General features: G+C 42.1%; 1 protein-coding gene across 2 annotated transcripts in view; it reads left to right on the top strand.

The window, feature by feature from the left end:
• The first annotated feature begins 10,784 nt into the window (after positions 1-10,784).
• Positions 10,785-18,411, top strand: part of FMN1 (formin 1) — a 178,424-nt gene continuing 170,797 nt past the window's right edge. For both annotated transcript variants that reach the window (XM_035110687.2, XM_035110681.2), the window contains exon 1: positions 10,785-10,890. The gene's annotated coding sequence lies outside the window, so the exon portion shown is untranslated. The remainder of the gene's footprint in view (positions 10,891-18,411) is intronic.

The raw sequence follows: 18,411 nt of genomic DNA, 5'->3' as shown, positions 1-18,411 counted from the left end.
TTCCAATTTTTTCTGGTAGTGGTGACCTAGTATCTTATCTCTTTGCTCCTTTGTTTGAAAAACCACTATACAGTCATTCAAGAAATTGGAATCCTTTTTCTTTTTTGGGCCTACTCTGTAAGCCCTCAAAATAGTGGCTTTTATCTCTTCTTTGTCCAGGCCCCACCAATCAGAAAATTCTTGTGCGATTAAATCTCCCAAATCTCCTTTTCCCTTCTCCAGCTCCGGCAAATTCCTGAGTCTTAATTGATTCTCCTTATCCCGTAGTTCAATAAAAGCAAGCCTAATTTGTGTTTCTTCCTGCAACTTTTCTAAGTCTATTAGCTTAGTTGTTTCAATGTCTGTTACTCTCACATTTAAACCAGAGACCTGTGTTTTAACTTCCTGAAGATCTTTTTTCATCACACCAAATTCTTCTTTAAATTCCTGGAGACACTTTGTGGTGGCTTTTACCTCTTTAGTTAAACTTTGTAGACTCTGCTTATTTTCTTTCATAAATTCCAAAATTTGCTCTTGAAAAGCTTGATCTTTAGAATCCCTTCTCAATTGCATTTTTTTGTCGGTGCCCGACATTTTTTATTTATATATTCCACCTTTATGATTGCCAAATAATTTGTAATCCACCAGGCAGCTAATGTGCCTTTCCAAGCCAGAAAACTGTAATCCACAATGCAATTATTATGTCTCTAATTCCAAAGAGATGCCTTCTTTGCAGAGTCCCCAATTTTATAATCCACTTAGCAGCTAGCGTGCTAGACCAGTGGGATTCCTGCCCTTAAAATTATTTTGTAATCCACACAGCAGCCAACGTGCTGGAAATCACATAAGTTCTTCCACAACCAAACCAAAAGTCATTTGTAATCCACACAGCAGCTGATGTGCTGGGACACACTTTCTCTTTCTCCAAAACCCAAAATATTTTGTAATCCACACAGCAGCCAACGTGCTGGAATTTACTTTCGTTTCCTCTTAGTTCGAAACACCCCTGTATTACCAACAGAGGCTGCAATGCTGGAAAACACTCACTTTCCCCCAGCTGGCTCCCAAGGTCATCAAACCTTCTTGTAACCCAAACAACTGGGTAGGTGCTGGAAATCAGGCTCCTTTCTCACAGGCGGCAAGTACTTTCTTTCTGTCCATAGGGGTATAGTCAAAATCCAACAAAGTCTATTGCAGTCTTCTTAATATAACTTAGTTCCAACAATGTGGCAAGTCCTTAACTCCCAAATAACACTGTCTCCAATTTTACAAATAGTTAAAAAGAGGCAGACTTCAACAGCTCTTTTTCAGTTCTTTTGAGGCATTGTTACACTAACAAAGCCTCTATTCTCTGGCTGAGCTGACAGGTCCTCCGTTTCCAGCAAATGACTCCCTTTAGATCTTTATTGCTTAATTGCTTAATTGCTCTCTAAGTACACCTAAATCGTCTCCCCCCCCTCCTGAAGCAAAGTTCTTAACCTGAGGTACTATTTCTGGGTTAGCAGAGTTTGTAACCTGAAGCATTTGTAAGCTGAGGTGCCACTGTATTTTTCACTGTGACTAAACCAGTGCTGCACTTGCTCACCTCTCTGTGAGATACTTGACACCTTGCATATACTGAACACTCAGTAGCCAAGTACCATTGACTGGAAAGCAGTGCAGGTTTCTTAAATAAAATATTAAAGAAGTAAGAAGGTGTATGACTATCTTGCCAAGGCAAGGTGATGCTTTTCCTTTTCTACTATATGGTGCCCATGGATTTGTTATTGAATCTGCCATGAGAATGTCAGATATAAAGAAGACTTTGTATGTGTGTGGATTATATTTGTTTTATTTTCTGTTGTAGGGCAAAAGCCAATTGTTTGCACTTCAAAGTGAATAATGTGAGTTTGAAGCTTGTCTTATTAGTTCTTACAATATGAAACTGCTTCTGTTAAATTTCAGTGTTCTGTTTAGCAATGTTTTGAGGATAAACTTGTGATTGCTTCCACTGGGTGGCAATAATAGACAAGTCATATGACCTGACCATCCAATGCTGTCATCTTTTTTAATTAGTTCTAGCAATGCACCCTGTTCCATTCTCCTGGAAAAAAAGCGAGAGGCACTGAATTAGCTAGTTATAGAGCTAATTTGTATAATAAGTTGAAAATTTGAAATATCTCTGTTCTTTTCAAGATGCATAGTTTTTGTAAACCAGATTTCACAGAGGTTGCTTTCCAAAGTCTACACATAGTTATTGATGGTGAGTTGTGCCACTGTCAAATGATGGAGTACCAGATCTTTTGTGGGGAGTTACAGAATGTCTGCATTGAAAACTAATAAAAGAACGAGTTTAGTGTTCAAATGAATATTTTGATTGGTAACAAGCCCCATCCAATGCATATTTATAGAGATGTGGATCTAAAAATGAAAGGGGGGGACTAGACTTTGAGTACTGTAGGGACTCTGTCACATGCAAACAAATACTATGGAAAGTTTTGTGCCTTATGAATTATTATTTTCAGTCGTTAATAATTATTAATATTTTTTCTTACCATATGTTGTTGTTTAGTCGTTTAGCCGTGTCCGACTCTTCATGACCCCATGGACCAGAGCACGCCAGGCACTCCTGTCTTGCACTGCCTCCCGCAGTTTGGTCAGACGCATTTTGGTGGCTTCGAGAACACTGTCCAACCATCTCGTCCTCTGTCGTCCCCTTCTCCTAGTGCCCTCAATCTTTCCCAACATCAGGGTCTTTTCCAGGGAGTCTTCTCTTCTCATGAGATGGCCAAAGTATTGGAGCCTCAGCTTCAGCATCTGTCCTTCCAGTGAGCACTCAGGGCTGATTTCCTTCAGAATGGATAGGTTTGATCTTCTTGCAGTCCATGCTCAAGAGTCTCCTCCAGCACCATAATTCAAAAGCATCAATTCTTCGGAGATCAGCCTTCTTTATGGTCCAGCTCTCACTTCCATACATCACTACTGGGAAAACCATAGCTTGAGCTATACGGACCTTTGTTGGCAAGGTGATGTCTCTGCTTTTTAAGATGCTGTCTAGGTTTGTCATTGCTTTTCTCCCAAGAAGCAGGCGTCTTTTAATTTCGTGGCTGCTGTCACCATCTGCAGTGAACAAGGAGCCCAAGAAAGTAAAATCTCTCACTGTCACCATTTCTTCCCCTTCTATTTACCAGGAGGTGATGGGACCAGTGCCCATGATCTTGGTTTTTTTGATGTTGAGTTTCAGACCATATTTTGCGCTCTCCTCTTTCACCCTCATTAAAAGGTTCTTTAATTCCTCCTCACTTTCTGCCATCAAGGTTGTGTCATCTGCATATCTGAGGTTGTTGATATTTCTTCCAGCAATCTTAATTCCAGTTTGGGATTCATTTAGTCCAGCCTTTCACATGATGAATTCTGCATATAAGTTAAATAAGCAGGGAGACAATATACAACCTTGTCGTACTCCTTTCCCAATTTTGAACCAATCAGTTGTTCCATTTCTTACCATGCTACTTGGTTAATGAAAATGTGATACAGGACAGAAAGTCGAAAGAAAACAGAAGCAATCAGATCTTTGACAATAACTTTAAAAATACAGTAATTTATCATGCAAAATAGATAGTAGCAACTGTTTTTAATTATTTGGCCCTTCACCAAAGCTCTCACCTCTCTTTTGTATGAACAACAGTATACCTGAAGGAATGTCTCCACCCCCGTCATTCAGCCCAGACACTGAGGTCCTCCTCGAAGGGTCTTCTGCTGGTTCCCTGACTGTGAGAAGTGAAGTTACAGGGAACCAGGCAGAAGACCTTTTCAGTAGCGGCACCCTTCAGATGTCAAGAAGATTAAGAACTACATAACTTTTAGAAGACACCTGAAGGCAGCCCTGTATTGGGAAGTCTTTATTGTTTGATGCTTTATTATGTTTTATATCTTCTGTAAGCTGCCCAGGGTGGGTGGGGAAACCCAGCCAGATGGATGGGGTATAAATAATAACATCGTCATCATTATTATTATTACTAGCTGGCCCTGCATGCGTTGCTGTGTGTTAGTCTTTCAAATGGAGGGTAATAGGCCCCCTTCAGATCCCCCTGAGCCTCTCGTGGTGGAGGCGGGGTTTGTGGGTGTGGTGTGTTGTTGTGGCTAATCCCTGTGACTGCCCCCACGTGTCCCGATCCATGATCTATTCTGTTTTTTCCCCCTCCCCCCGTGACCGGTGTATCTCATGACGTTTTGAAGTATGGTATTTATATTTGTCTTGTGGCTATTTGGGGGGGTAGTGGTGCTAAATTTTAAAGTAAAAGCCCCTTGCCGTGCCCCCAAGTGTGTTGCTGTGGGTTATTCCCCCCCCCCCGGGCCTAGTGGGGGCCTGGCAGGGGCCTACATAAAACAAAAGCTGTGCTGCAGCCTGCGATCCATGCGCTTGTCCTCCCCCCCGGGGCCTAGTGGGGGCCTGGCAGCCTGGAAGGGGCCTACATAAAACAAAGGGCATGCTGAGGCCTGCAAACCGGGCGGTCCCCCTCTCCCCCCGGGCCTAGTGGGGGCCTGGCAGGGACCTACATAAAACAAAGGCCATGCTGCGACCCAGGTGCTCGCCCTCTCTCTCTCCCCCCCCGGGCCTAGTGGGGGCCTAGCAGCCTGGCAGGGGCCTAGGGGTCTGATAATGGCCGCCTTGGTGGTTTCAGTTGTTTGGTTGATGATGTCATTATTTGGTTTGTGGGTGTGGTGTAGATTTCACAGGAAGGGAGGGGGTGTACTGTGGGAGGAATTCCACTTGAGGGTGCTGTTTTACTTTGTGGAAAAGGAGGTTTCTACCTGCCCAGGTGTGAAATTTGAGGGATTTTGTTTTCCAACAACGCTCGGGGAGTGGCCTGGATCGTTGTGTCAAAATTTCAGGACGATCGGTCAAGCGGTTATGGAGAAAAGTTCAGCCAACACTTTCATGATTTTTACATTTTTATATATATAAATAATAATTATTATAATTATCATCTAAATGCCTTTATAATTGTTACATCCCTACAACAAATCATATCCTACAGTGCTAAGCAACCTTGTTTATTGAATTAAATTACTCTTGCTTCTAAATAGTCATGGCTAAACGTGTCAACAAACCTACTTTTTTTTACCATAATGTATTTGCTGATGGCAAGATTTGGCAAAGTTTGCTAAAAAGATGCAACATAAACTGTTCAAACTAAGACACCTCATTAATCAACTTAATGCACTCCAATTGGCAATGTCAATGTATTTCTTAGTTTTGGATGTGAGGCGTTAACATGTTCAGCTTTTCTCAAGCTTGGTGAATTTCAAGCTGCAGCAAGCACATAGGCAGAAGAGTAAAATTTCTTCTTTAATTTAATCCCATTGACTTTAATGGGATTTGTCTAGCTAGTAATCCCCTTTCAGGTAAATCTCTGAATATTGTGAATGCCTAGCTGCAAACTTGCCAGTCTAAAAATGATTACTAAATCTAAACCCCATATATAATCAGGCTCTCTGGTGATGCCCCTTGCTCAGCGCATTGAAATCCCTGCCTCCTTATTCTGAAGAGGGGAGGAGGGGGTCTCTCCATTGCATGATACCCGCCTTCCTTTCCTCTGATTTCAGAGAGTGGGGAGAGGCGGAGTCTGTATTACCTTGAGCTTTGGAGCAGAAAACTGCTCAATCTGAACTAGTGCTGTTTCTGTCTGCTCAAGATCCCACTACAAAATGAAAAACATCAGTTCCTCATATTCTCTGGCATATACATGGATGGGGAACCACCGACCACAAATAAAGTAAGCCAAGCCAAAATTTGTCAACTCTGGAGTATTATTTTTCAACACCTTTTCATGTTGCATAGTAGCTGTCCTTATTGCAGCTTCTGTTTTGGTTTTCCTTCTAGCATACTAAAGAAAGGGACATGGCGCTTTGTGATTTATTGCCGCTTGCGATTTATGCCCTTTTCCAGACATGTGCTTATTAAATCTATACAAAAGCAGTGTGCACCTTAAATTTCTTAACCACGCTGCAGTACTACAGACAGTTTACGCACATCGAAATCCCATTGATTGTAGTTATTCACAGAGAACAGTATGCCAGAAGGCAGACAAAGACTATATTCAATCAAAAGCCTTACTCAAAAGCTGGGACAAAATGATACCAACATGGGATTCCCAAAGGCATGCTAATTCTAATGCTTGATCCTTCTGCTTTTGAACTGCAACACCATCCTAAGCCCATATGGGGAACATGCATGGAGCAGGGGAATAGTCAAGCCCCCCGATTCTCACCTGTAGTTAAACACAATTAACGTGGATTTATGGGGCTGCCTTTGAAGATGGTTTAGAAACTGTAGCTGTTGGAGAGTGCCCAGACTGCTGACAGAGGCAGGATGGTCCAAACATATAACACAAAAACTAGCATGACTGCACTGGCTACCAATTAATTTCCAGGCTAATTTCGAAATGCTGGTTTTGACCTATAAAGCCTTGCGTGGCTCAGAACCCCAATACCTCAAGGACTGCCTTTCCTCACATGTACTGACCCAGACCCTGCAACCATCATTTATAAGTCACTTTGGGTCACCTCTGGAAGGAGAAGGAGAAGGAGAATAATTAATAGTAGTAATATCTCTCTACCACTTGAAGAACCCAGGGTGTGTTTGTGTGCAATGGCCTGCTGAGAGGACCTGTAACCTGGTATGTGCATTTTTCAAGTTGTATCTCTTCCAGGATCCTGTAAGTCAGGAACGGGAACTTAGGCCTCTCCCCATCCATGCCCCCTAAATACGTTTAACATCAGAGTGATAGAAGCAAACCCCTTTTTATTCCCATAGTCATGAGATGATACGATGATTTTAGTGATTTTAAAATGTGAAACTTGTAAGTGTTCATTTTTAAAATTATTTTAAACCAGGGTTGGGAAACAGTTTTTGCTTGTTTTTTTGCTTGTTTTTTTTTTACTCTAACATAGCACTGATGTAGAAGCAATTATTTGTTTGTTTAAATTTTGTATATATAACAACAACAAGAAAAAGCATTGTTAGCTCACATAAACAATAGAAATGTTCCATCATTCCTGACTTAAACATATGATGTTGCAAGTTGCTTGCCTGCGTGAAGAGAGGCATGCCGACAGACCAGAAGGTTCCTAGTGTGGCTCTTGGGCTGAAACAGGTTCCCCAGCCATAGCCTAGATCAGGCACCCCCAAACTTCAGCCCTCCAGATGTTTTGGACTACAATTCCCATCTTCCCCAGCCACTGGTCCTGTTAGCTAGGGATCATGGGAGTTGTAGGCCAAAACATCTGGAGGGCCACAGTTTGGGGATGCCTGGTCTAGATTGATTGGCAGTGACTTTCCTGGATTCCATTGCTGAACTTAACATTAGTATTGAGCAAGTGAGTGCAAATGATTGAAATGCTGCTCTAATACACACACAGTATATCTTCTTCTCTGGCGATCCCTTGTAGCTGAGTAAGATTGTCTTCCAACCCAGTGTTTCTCAACCAGTGTGCCTCCAGATGTTTTGGGACTACAACTCCCATCATCCCTAGCTAGCAAGACCAGTGGTCGGGAATGATGGGAGTTGTAGTCCCAAAACATCTGGAGGCACACTGGTTGAGAAACACTGTTCCAACCCAAATCCCTATTGATTCTGGAAGAAATTACACTAGTGTTACTGAGTACAGTGGTACCTCTACTTACGAATAACTCTACTTACGAATGTTTCTACTTACGAATGGAGCTCCGTCCGCCATCTTGGATGCGGTTTAGATAGGATTTTTTCTACTTACGAATTTTTAGATAGCGTTGCTTCTACTTACGAATTTTTTCTCCCAATGCATTCCTATGGGATTCGACTTACAATTTTGTTCGACTTACAAATGTGCATTCGGAACGCATTAAATTCATAAGTAGAGGTACCACTGTACAGCATTTTTAGTTCTATGAGGAGAAAATATTTTGTAAAACTAGAAGAAAATGCAGCTACCTTTTATAAACCTCTCTGATTATTAAATTTAGTGATGTGCACTCCCTCTATCACGTTTTCTTACACAGAGTAACTTATTGTGGTAGACTTTAAGCAGAACTACTTTCTGAATGTTATTCCTTGTTCTGACTCTTCTCTCTGCTACTCTCCCATAATGCAGTTTTAAGTGAGGTTGGGGATGTTTGCTGTGGAAAATAAGAACCTTGTGTTAATTACATTTTAAAAAAATCAGGCACATAGCCTGAGCTTTGTTACTTATTGTACAGACAATTTAATATTTCTACAAAAGATGGTGTTCCATGCAAAACAGTGAATTAATTTTCATAAAGAAGACTCCTTGTTCTATTCAATTAAACTGTTGTACTGATTTATTTTAAGTGCACTGAACTGGATTATTCATAGAATTGCTCTTCATCAATTCTGCTGCTATCCTTGAATTACATACCATTGTCTTGTAGTTCTAGGCAATTGACTATCTTGTTTGTAGGAGCAAAAAATGCTTCACTTGGGCTGCAGTTCTATTCACACACTTTATCGGGAGTAAGCAGTCACTGAGACTTACTTCTGAGTAAATATATATAGGACTGAACTGTGAGGAAGTAACCTTCCTCATGTGTGAAATGCAATTAAAGACTTGACCATTTTGCATGTTGTACAGCTTTGGAAGTCTGAAACAACTTTTGGGGGAATTTAAGGCAATTTCATTCAAACTCTGTGGCTATTTGATTCATACAATTCTACCACAGCTCGCTCTATATAGGGTAAATGAAGCAGCAGGCAGGTTGCATTTATCCTATGTTGAGATGAAAAGCTGATTATGTAGCTGAGTGCAGATAAAGGGGAAACCTCTCAGAGATTAGGTTTTGCTCTCCATGTGCCCTACATTTCTGATTGACATAATCATTTCATAGTGGTTACTTTGCACATTGCCTTTCCTTCTCTTTATGGGAATAAATGTATGTGGTTTACTTCCTTTGGAAAATAATAAACTACAAGACCCCTCTTGAACGTAAGGGCTTACGATATTCAGCAGCAATATTTTAAGCCTGCCTTTGAGGCTATGGCCACAATCCAAACATCTATGTTATTTATTTTGCAAATATGTATCCCGAACATTAGTATTTCCAGGGCAGATAACAATAATGATTGTATTTACCCTTGAACAGTATCCCTGCTGAACAGTATCCCTGCTGAATTGCAAACTATTTGAAGCTACCAAAAGCCGGGTCAAAGGCCTGGAAACGATGCCTTATGAGGATTGGCTTAGGGAGCTGGGTATGTTTAGCCTGGAGAAGAGAAGGTTAAGGGGTGATATCAGGCATCCCCAAACTGCGGCCCTCCAGATGTTTTGGCCTACAACTCCCATGATCCCTAGCTAACAGGACCAGTGGTCGGGGAAGATGGGAATTGTAGTCCAAAACATCTGGAGGTCTGAAGTTTGGGGATGCCTGGGTGATATGATAGCCATGTTCAAATATATAAAAGGATGTCATATAGAGGAGGGAGAAAGGTTGTTTTCTGCTGCTCCAGAGAAGCAGACACGGAGCAATGGATTCAAACTACAAGAAAGAAAATTCCACCTAAATATTAGGAAGAACTTCCTGACGGTAAGAGCTGTTCGGCAGTGGAATTTGCTACCAAGGAGTGTGGTGGAGTCTCCTTCTTTGGAGGTCTTTAAGCAGAGGCTTGACAGGCATATGTCAAGAATGCTTTGATGGTGTTTCCTGCTTGGCAGGGGGTTGGACTGGATGGCCCTTGTGGTCTCTTCCAACTCTATGATTCTATGATTCTACCACATTCCAGAACTAGTGGCAACCACAACTCCATTCAACACCTGGAATTAACTATGGTTTTCTTCACTGTGGTCTTTAGTTTAAGTTGTTGTTCTTGAAGGGGAGGCTTTGGACATGGCACTTTCTCTCTGCCTCAGCTTCCCCCTGTAAAATGGGAATATTAATTATGTGCTTTCAAAAAACTGTTGTGAGAATTAGTAAGAACGATAAGCCAGTGAGCAAAAAGGCAGCAATGTATACATTGCTTTATTTTATTTTTAGGTGATTATGAATGTCAAGAACAATTTATGTAGAAGTAATGCGGTCTGAGAATTGTCGTTAGTGCTGCACATTTACCATGGAAGGTACTTTTTAAAAAAGTAAGCTATAGGTCGCTCAGCTACTTTGGGAGGGACCCGTTTGTTACTTTTTCTAGCACAGCTAACACATTATATACCACATAAATAATTATGGGGCAAAGCACAGCCACCAAATGTATTTTTGTGTTGATACTCGTTGAGGGGGAGGTGTCAATCCTGTGGACTGTTCAATAAAATAAATACGAAAAGATCACCCTTTAGAGAGGATTTTGTCCTTCTTCACTAACCCAGTTCCAAAACCAAAAAGCTCTCAAAATGTTTATTGTGTGAGTTAGTGTTTAGCAGGAAGATGCGGTGCTCTAGGACACCTTTCAAGAAGGCGTGGTGCCAGGGTGGTGACCGGCTCCTGAACAGGCCCTCACACAGAAACGTCTCCTGGAGTCTGCTATGGGCGCCTGTGTCCCTATCCTGGGGTCTGTCACCCCCTGCGCCCGCCCACCATTGGTTCGTCTGGCGTCGTCTGCGGCAGAGCCATTGGCCTCTTAGTCAAGCCGGCCGACTGCTCCGCCTTCAGATTGGTCAGCGGCCCTGTCAGTTTTCCCCCTCGTTGAAGCTGCCGCACACACGCACAGCCTCTTTGGTTGTGAATGGGTCTGGAAGGCGAGCGCGTCTTAAGGGGGAAGGGGGAGTTAAATGTGAGGCAGCAGCAGCAGCAGCAGCGACTGCCTGGGGACCAAGGGCGGGCGGGGGATGTGACTTTAGCAGAAGGCAGCCGCAGCCCCACAAGCAGGACTGGGCATCCTCTCTTTTCCTCTGCACCTGCGGCAATAGCTGAGCCCAGGAGCGGGCTGCACTTCTCACAAGGTAAATAACTACGCTTTATTTATCTCTCTGTGGGGGTAACTCTCTCTTACCAAGTTCCCTGCAGTGTCGCCTCTTGCCAAGATATGGATAATCCTCTGGAGGGAAGGAAGCAGACTTTGCTCCCCTCCCCAAAAATCAACATTCAGCTCCAGGGAAGAGATGAAATCCGTACGGTCAGCACCTTTCCTTTTCCCCATTGCAAACATCTGCCATCGCCTGTCCTTCCTGCATCACGCCGGTTTTCTCCTGCAGCTCTTATTAGCCGCATTTCCTAATGCATGATGTGGCTTTCTGGATCACCAAGTACAACTGCACAAGGGGCTCCCCTCATTGCCACTGTAGCTCTAGCCTCGCCGAGCGCGGGACCCGAAGAGGGTAGCTGCAGTTTGTCTTCCCTAGGTGGGCTAGTGAGCGGAAAGCACATGATTAATGTTTACAGTCTCTCCAGCAGTCTATTAACACTCAAGGTGCTACGGTAGCCACACTGGGAAACAGGCAGCAGACCAGCCCTGCTTTGAATGGCACTATTTGCATGGCATGTCCCTGAGTGTAATATAGCAACACAGGCAAATAACTTGTTGAAGGGGGAAAAACTTGGTGAGGTTTTTATATATATATATAGTAGATAGATATCAATATCTGTCTATCTGCTTTCCTCTCTTTCCAGTCTAACCAAGTTCAAAGTACTTGCTTGCTATGATGCAAGTCAGCATAAGGAAAGGGACTTTGTAGACAGTCTAGTGAAAAGAGCATTGATGGAAGAATCATGTGCAACTGCGATCCTGGTTTTGCCTCTTGCTGTATGTTGAGATTATCTCCGGCTCATTTATACTTTATTGATTTTGCCAAAAGACATATAAACACTGGGGATGAAGTGGCATCCTTCTGTGGTTAGAGTTGAAGGTGGAGAGACAGACTGAGGTGCCTCACAGAACAAAGCATCCTAAAATCATTCTAGAGTGTCAAAAATGACACATCAGAAAGTAGAGGAGGACAGGTGCTAATTACATGTTATGAATAAATGCACTTATTAGAGCCCCAGTGCATTTTTGTAAGAAAAGGAAAGCAGCTACTGGGATTTGGAGAATAAATTGAAACGAAGAAGTCAATCTATCATTTAGTATATAGCAACAGACCTGCTAAAACAGACATACATAGCTAAAAAGCACGATCGTTAAAACAAATACTTATTTAAAATGCAATATGATACAAAAATAAAAATATGAAGCTTAGGGGATGGGGAGGGATTTGAAGTGGAAAATGTGTGGACCAGGATGAAGTTGAGCACTTCCCTCTCCCACTCTTCTTCTTGCCAAATTTGCATCCCTCTTCTACTCATCTGCATGTCAAATTTACCACACCCAAGCTTTTTAAAAACAATGATAATCCACCCACAAAATAGCAATGCCGAGTTTGAGGTGAGTAGCCTTGTAGAGTGATACAGTACTCCCATTGTTAGCTATTTTTGTAGATACAGATACTTAGGCTGCAACACTCAGAAGGACTTTTTTGGTGACTAAGTTTGACAGTGGGGGGGGGACTGTCTACTTGTCAATCACCTGATGTCACAATGACATCAGGTGTCCTGTTTTCCCCTGCATGGTTTGAAATGAAACCACATGGGTACACTCCATAAGGTGCCAGCCATGTTTGTCGAGTGCTGTCAAGCGCGGAGCACAAGGCCCTTGTAAGTCCTTATGGTCATCAAGTCTTGTGGAGCCCCATGGAAGCTCAGATTGGCAGTGCCCACAATCTCACCTGATATCGTATATGACATGAAGTGTGTGTCAGGTGGGTGTGGCTTAGTCAAGATAGCCTCACAGGCCAAATTGAGAGGCCTCTAGGTTTCCCACCATTGCCCTTGTGCATACAGCTCTAATCAATGCACCTAGTCTGTGGTGGAGCCTGCTGGCCTATCCCACTAGCAGCATGGATGAGAAGGAGGGCTGGACCAAGAACCCCAGGAGAAGCTTAAGGAAGAATTCTGTTCCTATTTGCCCCCATCATTGCTGTGCACGAGCAGCCCAAGCATGGAATACATTGCCAAGTATGATTTCAAAACTACCGTAGTATCCCAAATCAATATGTATTCATTCTAAAAGAATGCTGGAATCTTCATTTGTTCTGCCATCCCTCTTGGTATGAATTGAACCATCTACTACACATGTATGTGCAAAACATTGCCTGGGGTGAAAATGTGAAAAAGACATATTTTTCTCCCTCGAAAGTGCTGGTGATGACCTTTAAACTCCTAATTTGTTTAGGCCCAGTGGATTTGGTGGTTCCCCTTCTCCGATACAAGTCTGCCCACTTGTGATGGTATGTGCCATCTTGTACGGAAAGGTGAAAGATTTTTCATGCTTACAAAATACCCTTGGCAGCCCAGTTCAGTGATTATACTTCTCAATGCTGCACATTTATTTTAATGTGCCAAAGGGTGCAACCCATTTCTCATCTGTTTTGCAGTAGACCTGAATCATTCAAATGAACTTGGAAGACTGTGTTTTAGATATGCTGCTGTAATGGTTTATCTGGCCCAGGACTGTAAAGCTCCTCCTGCAATAGGTCTTGGGGATCTCTAAGATCCACTGTTCATATTAGTTTGGCAGCGTGCAATCTACTGCAGAGCCATTCTGTGGCACACCACAAAATTAATTTTAAAAGCCTTGGATTACATGGGGGGGGGGGAGAGGATACTGCAACTTCTCTCCATGACATTGCCAACTGTTGGGAAATTGAGTTAAGATGCCCTCCTGAATGGATCTGAGCTTCTCACATTCATTCATTCAGTAACTTGTGTACTGCTTTTCATAAAGAAAAAAAAATCACAAAGCATTTTGCAAAAACCCAACACCAAAATTAAACACTATAATGTAAACAATAAATTTTATACACTTGAAATAGAAACAGTACAATAAAATGTCCCAAAATATCAAAACATCATAAAGCCTACAGAATTTAAAAATAAGTTGATCGGAGCAACTATCCATTGAAATAGATATATTTGACTAGTGGCAAACATTGCCTCATGTCAAATTTGCCTCCCAAGCTTTTTTAAAATAGCAACAAACCCTCCTCAGAATAGCAAATCAGGGTTTGAAGTATGGGATGGGTAGTCTTGTGAAGTCATACTTCTTTGATAGATACCTGTGTACATACATAGGTATACACAAAGACTTCATTGTGTAGTTTTTTCACCTGACTTCCAACGTAGCAGTCAAACTGCACCAACACTCTTAACATACTTTATTTGAAATTCATGCTGTCCATGGGGTCCTACAACTTAGTTGTTTATTATTACCCAAAGAGTTCCAGCTTTTTGGACAGATATGATTTGGCCATGGTACTCCATGCTCTGGTAATTTCCAGATTGAATTATTGCAATGTGTTCCATGTGGTGCTGCCCTTAAAGACAACTTTGAAACTTCCGCTGGTCCAAAATGCAACAGCCAGATTACTGACTGAGGTTTCCTTTAGAACTCATATAAGCCCAGTTCTAAACAGCTGCATTGCTAGCCAGTTCATTTCCAGGCTCTTGCTAGTATTTAAAGCCCTAAACAACCTAGGCTCCAAATATCTGAGAGACCCCTGCCCTTTGTAGCTACAGACCCTCTCAGGTGTTAAGAGGAGGCCCTTTTGGTAGTTTCACTGTCCTCTGAGGTATGGAGTGATGGTGGCTCAGGAGAGAGCATTTTATGTGGCAGATCATAAATTGTTGAAATTCCCTCCTCATAGAGGTGCATCTGGCACCTTCCATATACAGTCGTACCTTGGAAGCTGAACAAAATCCATTCCGGAAGTCCATTCGACTTCCAAAATGTTCGACTTCCAAAATGTTCGACTTCCAAGGCGCAGCTTCTGATTGGCTGCAGGACCTTCCTGCAGCCAATCAGAAACCATGGAAGCACCGCCAGACGTTCAGCTTCCAAAAGAACATTCAAAAACCGGAACACTCACTTCCGGTTTTTGATCATTCGGAAACCAGAACGTTCAACTCCCAAGGCGTTTGGGAGCCGAGGTACAACTGTACAGCTTTTGCCAAATGCTGAATACATACCTGTTTACCTTGGCTTTTGATACCAGAGGTGTGTGTTTTCAAGACTGTGACTGGAATTGGTTTTCAACTGTTTTTACTACAAATTTTTAAATTGATGTAACTTGCCCTGGGACCTGATGATCATAATAGCAATGTTTGGCCAAGGAGTTTTTTTAAGGCTTCCCAGCTGAGCTTTTCTTTCTGACTAGCTTAATATAACCAGCACCCCAGAAGCTGTTTGTGGTAGTAGAGTGCTACATTTTTGGTTAGCGCCTTCAGACTACTATAATCCATTATCCCTGATGATTTAGAGCTATTGACTTTAGGCTTCTTGCTAATTGCATTTGTATGTCACAATAATTTGCCTAGATCTGTGTAAAAATCAATAGCAGACACACATATTCTTTCAGCACAGCCGGTTACAAGAATGTAGTGCTTTTAACACATCTTCCAGATATTTGTTAACATTGTTATCAGATGTTGATATGAATAAACCCTCATTCAAAGGAACTGAGTCAATGCTCCCAGTATTTATTTTTTAAAGTTACTTTTGATTGTTAATTAAGCTGTGATGCTTAGTACATTGGGGGGAGGATTTCAGGTCAAAAACCTACTCCCTTCCTTAACTAGAAAATATTTTTTGGAGGGTCGGGGGAATCAGTAATTGATGTATTAGATAATTAGAATTACTTTTTATAATAAGCTATGCTGTTTCATAATTTACTGTGCAAATGCAAAACTTGTTCATGATCTCTTATTTAAATGCACCTGGATTTTTAAGATTTCCATCTCTGAAATGCTGAGATCAAGTTAAAAAAATTTCACTCAGAAAATGAAAAAGGTAGAACAAATCAAAGATTGATGCGATACATTACCCTCCTTGAGGAGTGTAAGCCAGTGAAAATGCCTCTTTATATCAATTCCCCTGCCCTTGTGAGGATTGGTATAGAATGAGGTGAAATGGGTGGTCTTGCTGGAGCTTGAACCAGTGTGGTGTTGTGGTTAGAAAGCTGGACTTGGAGTATAAATATCTGGGTTCAATTCCCTATACAACCACAAAAGCTGACTGGCTGACCACAGGGCAATCAACACCTCTCAGCTTCATTCACAGAATTATTTTGAGTAAAAAAAAAATTGCAGAGGTGTGAAGTTTCAGAGGTTGAAACTAGTACAGTGTATTGTGTTTGCAAAACAAAACACAGCTATTGCTTCCAGGAACCCAGTCTTCTGATGAGGGCTCTTCTCTCCACCCCCACCCCATGAAGATACCATCTGTGGCCTCCTAATAGGCTTTAAGAATGACCGAGAAGCTGGAAATAATAAAAAGAAAATTCCCATATGGAGAAATCAGTAACAACTGAATGTAGAAGAATGATGTCATGTTAATGCCACAATGTCTACTAATTTCAAATCTACCGTAAAATACTATAGCGTGGCCACTATTTTTCAGGGAACCTTGCAGTTTTTCAGAGGCTTTCCTCAGTGATAAGATTAGCAATGGTAGACGAACCTCCCTGAAAGAGAGCTTGCCCACTGCTACCCAAGTTCCTCCATAACAGGCCTGCAGGGGGATATTGGGTGGGTGATGGGCACAGAGCATTGATTGTGCCCAACAGGCCTGATCAGTGCCACTTTGTGCCATTGCAGAATGTGTTTCAGACTCTTTTGCCCTGTACAAGGGTTTGTTGACAGATGATTGGATGAGGAAAAAGCTCCCTGACATGGAAAGATTGAAAGCCACAGCTCTAGGAATTCTAAAATAGATATTATAGACACAGTCCCTTACTTGAGGAAATGTTTCGGATATTTTGGTTCCTTGCAATGCTGTGCTGAAAAATTCTCCATGTTTTAACAACCGTTCCCCACAAATTAATCAGAAAAGAAATTGCATTCAAAAAATTTCAAAAGAGAGAAAAAAATAAATTCTCAAGGGTGGGGTGCAGGTGTTGGAGGGATTTTTTTTTATCCATACCTTATTTTTAAGTTGGCTGAGGGGTGTTTGTGAGGGAACTTTCTTTCATTTGACAAATCACCTCATTAGTGGTCCGCACTCTGCAGCCGGAACTCCCATTAATGCCCAGGGAAAACCATCATAGGGTCATTTCTCCTGTAGGGCTTTTTTTCAGATCATGAACTGTGGACATCCAGGGAGGCTGCAGAGTGCTGAAGAAATGGGTACTGGATTTTTTTTAAAATGTACACACTTCCCCCAGCCACATTTCAACAATAAGTTAATCTCAAGGTTCCCAGCGCACTGAAATTCTAATCAAATTCGAAAGTGCCCTGGAAATGAGGCAGAAAAATGAAAGCTCCTTTCACAGGGCAGGGCAGGGGCAGACACTAAAAAAATTAGACAACAGGTTTTAGAAAAACATAAGAAGGGCTCTGCTGGATCAGGCCAATTGCCCATCTGATACAGCTTCCTGCTCTCATAGTGACCAACCAGATGGGAAGTCCTGCAAACATCACTTGTGATTCCTAGCTACTAGCATTCATAGGCATTTCAACGCAGCACTGGTTCTTTCATTGCACTGAGCAAGCAGAACTGACCAGCACGCGTCATCAACACAAAATGACTGTGGCTGGCAAGCTACAATGCATTTGTTTATTAATATCAACTTATAATAATGTAATCTTGATACAGGCTTTGCACTGAAAGAAGCCCTTAGTTTACACTTCCAGAAATGGTGCTGTGATCGCTACGAACAAGTACGGTACCCCTTCCTGTGCTTTGCAGCTGAGTCAAGAGCCACCATTCGAATTCCCCACATGTCCCTGATGTGGTGTTGCTCTGCTACATCAGGAACATTGTGGAATTTCCATTGGGAGTCACCAGTGCTGATTGGAAGGTTTGGTGCCCACTGTTTAAGTAAGGCAGGGAGAGGAGTGTGATGGAGGGACCCCAGCAGGGCATTTTGCCATAGGCACCCTTGAACCTGCAGCTTGTTCTGCCTGCGAATCTGTAAACACAGGCATCCATAAGCTGTTAGAACAGGATTTCTATAATGTGCCCTTTGTATGGCTTGTTAACTTGGAGGGGGAAGGGGGAGAAAACCCTTCTCTTAAATAGCTATTCCGTGTCAGACCTCTATATCCTGAGGCTAATGACGTTTCCTTCTACAGTACCTGTAATTAATAATTATTTTTTATTTATTTATTTGCTTTGGACTTGTGAGATCAGCTGAATCTTTCCCATTGCTTCTGGGCCTGCAGTTTTTAGAGTAGGTAGATGTATTTTGCTGTAATATCTTTTATAATATCAAGCCTTGGGTTAACTGAGTTTTGTTTTGTTTTCAGAACAGCTTTCTGTTCTGCTTAAATAGAGCAGATGTGATGCTATACACAGTGAAGGGCGTGTTATTCATCTAATGCAGCCCTTCACCAATCTGGTGCCCTCCCAAGCAGCATAACCTCATTGGGGAATAAATCTCAATGACATTTTAAATAAGCACTTAGGCATTTACAAATAGCCATTTCTAAATACC

The sequence above is a fragment of the Zootoca vivipara genome, chromosome 1, assembly GCF_963506605.1.
Source record: "Zootoca vivipara chromosome 1, rZooViv1.1, whole genome shotgun sequence".
NCBI classification, from domain to species: domain Eukaryota; kingdom Metazoa; phylum Chordata; class Lepidosauria; order Squamata; family Lacertidae; genus Zootoca; species Zootoca vivipara.
This window is presented reverse-complemented; position numbering and strand designations above follow the sequence as displayed.